The following is a 6,106-nucleotide window of genomic DNA, read 5'->3' as shown; positions in this document are numbered from 1 at the left end:
CCCGCGGTTATTGGGTTCCGTTGACGGACCGCTAATAGCCCTATTCTAAACTTTTCTGGTTTCTGTTACGCTGAAAGTTTTGTTCCAGACTGTTCAGTGAGCGCTCAGAACGTGCTCAGAGCTCAGTCTTATGTGAAAGTGAATGCAGATTGGCCGGCCGTACAAAACCTATGCACGCAACCTTCCTTGCATATACATAGCGTTTGCTTTCTTGAACGCCTGATAATTAATTGCAAGAAATGATTTGCGGCTGCTATAAAGGATGTGACTCGATCACGAAAACGCTGTGAAATGAAGGTTGATAGGACGAGGCCCCATCAGCTGTGCGAGAAAGTCAAACACTCATCAGTTTTTTTTATGTTTCACTGTGAAATTTGGGGGCTGCTTTTAAGAGAGCAATGTAATAGTGGCGTGTTCTGGATCCATTGCGCGTGGATGGAAGTTCTTGGAAACGACCACATTCAATACAGACCTCGAGTAGGTGGCAGTTCTAAGGGTGAGAAGTTGAGGTGATGACACACTGATCACGAGCAGTGGCCAATGAAACTGATTACAGTATCACTCAGTTTTTAAATTGTATCACGGCCTTAAAGGCCTTTATTTTATTTCAATGTGAAGCAGAGGCTTTGGGCATGTAAACGCCGGCGAAACTGGGGTTTGGGGATTTAGTGTTGGCGTGCTATTCAGACATCCAGAAGCGTGCCGTTCCACAGCAAGTCATGCAAAGCCAATAGGCAAGCAGACAACTCGGCTAGTGCCAGAGCATCCAAGCTTTCGGTAGCTAGGCGTTTTTGGGTAGTCAAGTTCTTCACGTTGCTGCGACGCTCGCAAATCGTCCAATGTTTAATGGCCAACTGACGATTCGCTTCCGCACAGTCAGTGCAAGACTGAGGTTAAGTCGACTACCACTTCGAGATTTTTTTTTTTTTTTTTTTTTTTTTGGGGGGGGGGGGGGGGCGCATACTGTCACTAAGTTTCTTTTCTCATCAAACCGCAGAGTGGACATGTTCAAAAAAAAGATGTTATTCAACAGGTGCCGTTCCCTATTCTTGATTACCACTCTATGCTCTCTTGAAATACAGATCACAGATTGAAATAATTTTAAATTGAAATACTAACGAAATGCACCTAAGTTTTTAGAAGCTGAAATATTCACTGAGCTTAACAGAAATTGCTGATTCCTCGTCAAATGCAGCGTCGTTGTCAGGAGCTACATACATGCCACTAGCCGGAGCTCATCAGTGGTTTGGCCTAACCTATAAAACTTTACTTTCAGCCTTTACATGTTGCAGTTGGTTCTGCATTTGTGTCCACGTTAACTAAGCAGTCGTTTATATTCCCCATGTTCCTTAAGTTGGCCTGCAAGCAGGGCACTTAGTGGAAACTCATCAATGATGTCATGAATTACATTCCGGGTTTTCTTAACCATTTACATTTAGAGGGTTAGGTCCCTAAATCAACTCAACAAACATTATTTTTTCTCATCTTATTTTCGAAATTTGCTAAAATATTTTATATTCAGGATTTTGACTTCGAAAACAATCCAAAAATACCGAATGTGGCTTAGCGCCTCGAGCGTACATACTTTTTTGTTCACAATTCTGTAGGAGAATGGTGCGAAACGACTATCAAGTAAATGAACATATCATAGCCTTAATTACCAATTTTATCATAAAAGTCCAGCTTCTTAGTTAAAGGCGATGCGTTTGTAGATCAAACAATAATTTTGCAGCACTGAAGCTCATTATAATAGAGAACCCTCCAACACCCACCCATGCGTTCTTATAAGACCGCTTTTGCCAGACATACTACACAAAATGGGTAGGCGTAGTAGCAAATTTAAGGCTCTTTAAAATATAAAAGAATATTTGCACAAACTTATAGCGCGAGAGATTTATGGAGGTGTTGCAGACTAAGCCTTCCGTGTCAGAGCAGTTTATTTTTTTTTGTTCATGCATGCGGCCCAATTCATTTCCTTCAAGAAATGAAGCATTTCATATTTTATGGTCTGTAATGCGGAAGTGGAAGAGATAAGAGGGAAGAATAAATTGTTTTGAAGCACACAGGTAAGAGCACGTGAATTACATAATATGTTCGCCTACCTCTGCTTTCAATGTAATTCCAAACCCTGTAGGGGAACGGAAATTCGAGAGGGATGCGTATTCATTTCAAAGCTTTAGTTTAAGCTCACCATAAGCACAGCGATTGCGAAGCACAGCGATCAGAAATGCAAGATTGTATCCTTCACCCGTCGCACTAAACCATTTATTTTTTCGTACAATATAGCTCAAATCCCAATAGAAGCAGTTAACTCATTTAAGTACTTAGGAGTCACGCTATCTCATGATTTATCTTGGCGCACACATATTTCTAATGTAATATCATCCGCGAATAAAACACTAGGCTTTTTGAAACGCCACTTACGTCACGCTCCCCAACAAGTTAAACTCCTGGCTTACCAATCGCTAATCAGACCGAAACTAGAATATGCATCCCCCATATGGAATCCACATCAAATATACCTCATAAATGCCCTCGAATCCGTCCAGAACCGTGCCACTAGATTCATCCACAATACCTATTCATACCAAGTCAGCGTGTCGTCTTTAAAAGCAGAATCCGCCTTATCAACCCTTGTTATTCGTCGCCGCATTGCCAGCCTAAACCTATTTCATAAGTTCTTTTACAGCACCCACGGTTACGCAGGCTATATCACATCACCAGCTCGCATATCGCATCGCACTGGTCACATTCTTCAAGTTGCCCGGCCTCGGACCCATACGACCACGTTCGCTGCCTCCTTCTTCTCCCGAGCAGCATTAGATTGGAACGGCCTTTCCCACAGCATCGCCGCTATCACCTGCCCATCCAACTTTTCCAAAACACTAACAGATCATATTGTATGTTGAACCCACATGGCAACCATTGCACTTATTTTTTTTTTTTTTTTGTATAATCCACCCCTTATGTAATACCCCCACGGGGGTCCTTAAGGTAATAAACTGAACTGAACTGAACGAGCCTCTCAACGCATTAAGCCCATGCCGGATAAACTCGGCTCGGCGAAGTGTGAACTCATTCAACTTGTTCCATTCATTGTGAGAGACGGATGTTGCAACAAGGGGGCGATATTCACAGGAGTTTAAAAGGCGCCTGCACTTCCGCGTTCTGCGCATGCATATCGAAGCATACCCACCTGCGTGCGCTTCAATCGGGCCGAAGAGGGCACCAGAGTATGCTGCGCCTTGAACGGTAGTGCGTTTCTGCCTTTCTGCATTGCAAAAGGAATGGTGCATCGTCTAAGATCGCCTGAATTGCATTTCATCACAACGAAGATGCTGCCGTTGAAGGTCTGTCGCTTACTTCTTCGTTATATTTCTATCCTTCGGCGATCACCCAGGCGAAATAGCAACTATTTCTTTTTTTTTTACATAAAAAAGAGCGTACTATGCAGTTTTTTTAAGAAAGACGAATTCAGTTGAGAGTAACATGCATGTGCATCATTCAGTTTCATGCCTGTTGGCAAAAATTAAAAACTTCCTTATTATTGTTATTATTATGAAAAAGAAATGGGGGTATCTGCAGCGAATGGTAGGAAAAGTTCGGTATCTAAGTACGTCCTAAGTTGCAGCTTTGCAAGTATTATCGACGCAACAAGAGACGTATCTTGGTCGCGAAACTGATTTAACTCGCAAAGATTCAAAAGGAGAAGTTTTTGACTTTTTTGTTTGTTTGTTTCATCTCTTTACGTGCCATATAATCTTCCTAAACAACGAGTGTGCAAGACAAATTATGCACCATGTCTCTCAAGAATGTATGATTTCCTTTTAAGTAGCGCAGCCTCACCGCTTGTAAAGTGCTGACTTGATGCTGCAAACTGTTTAGTGCAATTTTTAGCCTTTCAGGCATATGGAATGTCAAGCTGATGCTGCGTACTGTAACTTTGGTTGCAATAGTATAACTTGAGACCCGAATCCTTAAATAAGGCTGCAACCAAGTTGGAACAGCAAATCTGCGGCTTGTGCTATTATTTATGATAAATGAATGTAAAACTGGTCAAAGTTTGTATACATTGAATGCGAAAGCTCGAAAGCTTTTACGAACCGGTTGTCCTGCGGAAACGTTCGCCCTGTATGAGGGACATGAGCGGCGATCGTATTCTTGATTTTATTTACACCGATGAAAATGAACAATTGCTACACCACGTGGACCCGAAGGTCAGCCATCGTTAAAGGCGGTAATGTTGTTATTCAGTGCTGTTATCCATGATACCTACCATTTGCAGGCTCATTTTACAGACTTAAATATCCAACTCGCAGCATAGAATGATACCTAAACTATTCAAGGTAATCTATTTCGACCCATGGAGCTTAAGCGATGGAAAAGAAAATTTCAGACATTGCATCCTCATGGTGGTGTAGTCTGTATCCATTGTACCTCTTTTAAAACTGTGAGTACCACTCTAAGGTCAACTCGGTAAAAGCCCTGAAAGCTCACTAACGAGAGGAACTAATAAATTTTATGATAGGACAAAACACCCGCTTCAGGGAAAACAACAACGTAAACGCATTTGCTCGAAAAAAAAAAAAAAAACAGATGTTTAAGCAACCACCTTGCAATTTCGATAAAATCACGCAATATATACATGACATCTCAGGAAGGTAATGTCAATGCAGTTGATATGGTCAAATTTCCAAATGGTCGTCAGAGTTTCTGAAGCGAAGACTCAGGTTTTGCCCAATCAACGATAGTTTCAAGAAATGTGAACTTTGCCGAGATTAACTAATTTGAGCGAAGTGTGACTAGCCGGTCTTTTTTTTTTAAGTACTTGCATATTTTAAGAACTACGAGCGATACCTGGCAGCGGTCTGTGCAGATGGGCTGCGCAGAAAGATGGACATTATGTAGAGGTGCGGACATAAGTGAACGGAGCATATTATTTTGTTATAATTGAAATCACTATTACCTTTTGTAACAAAGCTTTGTCCTTGAAAACGAGCAGTAACCTCTACTAACACGCTACATAATCATAGCTGCCAGGTTTAGTTAGACAACTCGTGAAAGAGGTTACAAAGCAGTGACATCCTCTTTTTACTTTTTTTTCGCACCTGCACGTTATAGAGCATAATAATTCGCAATTTTGAAATAGAATTAGGCGTTGCATTTTTTAATTTTGATTTTAGGTGCCAATAATAAAATGTGAAATTGAAGGCCATCAGCATCAAAGGTGATTACATTTAATAAATGTTCTTTATCAGTGATGTGACTCAATATATCGGACATCAAAAATGTGCACCTGAATGCTCGCTAGTTGGCTTTGATGCATGCATTGCACAATGTGTCATAGCAAATTTTATTGAAGCCGCTCTAACAAATTAAGTACCAATCCCAAATAAGAATTAAACCAAGTCATAATGAGGAAATAGACAGACATATTACCTAGAGGACTTATTAAGATATCTGTTGACAGCTTCTTAATTTTTATTAAATGATAAGCAAGAGGACGCTCTTACTTTCTAAAATTTATAAGGTTTCCGCATCAAGCTGGTTTAAAGAATATCCCAGGGAGGCCTATAGAGACCACAAATAATCGCTCAACGCACGAAAACAAAACACAACTGAGAAAGCAAATTAAGTATAAGCAAAAATAATGCCTTTTTTTACCCTATTTTACTTCAGTAAAAACATTTTAATTTTTGGTTCCAAATGCATACTGAGTTGCTGATGTATTTACAAGTGCATTCAGAGTAACACAGTAGCTGAGCTATTTCCAGAGATATTAAATGTTTACCCGCACAAAATTGTAGCGTTATTCTGCGAAAACGAGCTCCTTGATATGTATGCGAATAATTTTTGCTGCTCTCTCTCCCTCTCTCTCTCGGAACGCATATTCTTCCTGCCACTGTCAGCGTCGAAATCAACGGCTTGGAACGAATGAGCTAAACAACCTTGTTTTAGCCCCATTTCGGTATCGTGTTGAGTGCCTCTACAGCAACTATTCGGCGAATTCTACCTTTCATTAGGATGACTTCCGAGAAACGAAAGAAAATGCAGCTTTACGAGACGTTAAAGGTTGGAGAACAAAATGAATTACCGCAACTCTCAG

Source organism: Amblyomma maculatum, chromosome 4 (genome assembly GCF_055883805.1).
Source record: "Amblyomma maculatum isolate TAMU_Amacu chromosome 4, ASM5588380v1, whole genome shotgun sequence".
Classification (NCBI taxonomy): Eukaryota; Metazoa; Arthropoda; class Arachnida; order Ixodida; family Ixodidae; genus Amblyomma; species Amblyomma maculatum.
The sequence above is the reverse complement of the archived record's forward strand: the minus strand, read 5'-3'. Positions refer to the sequence as shown.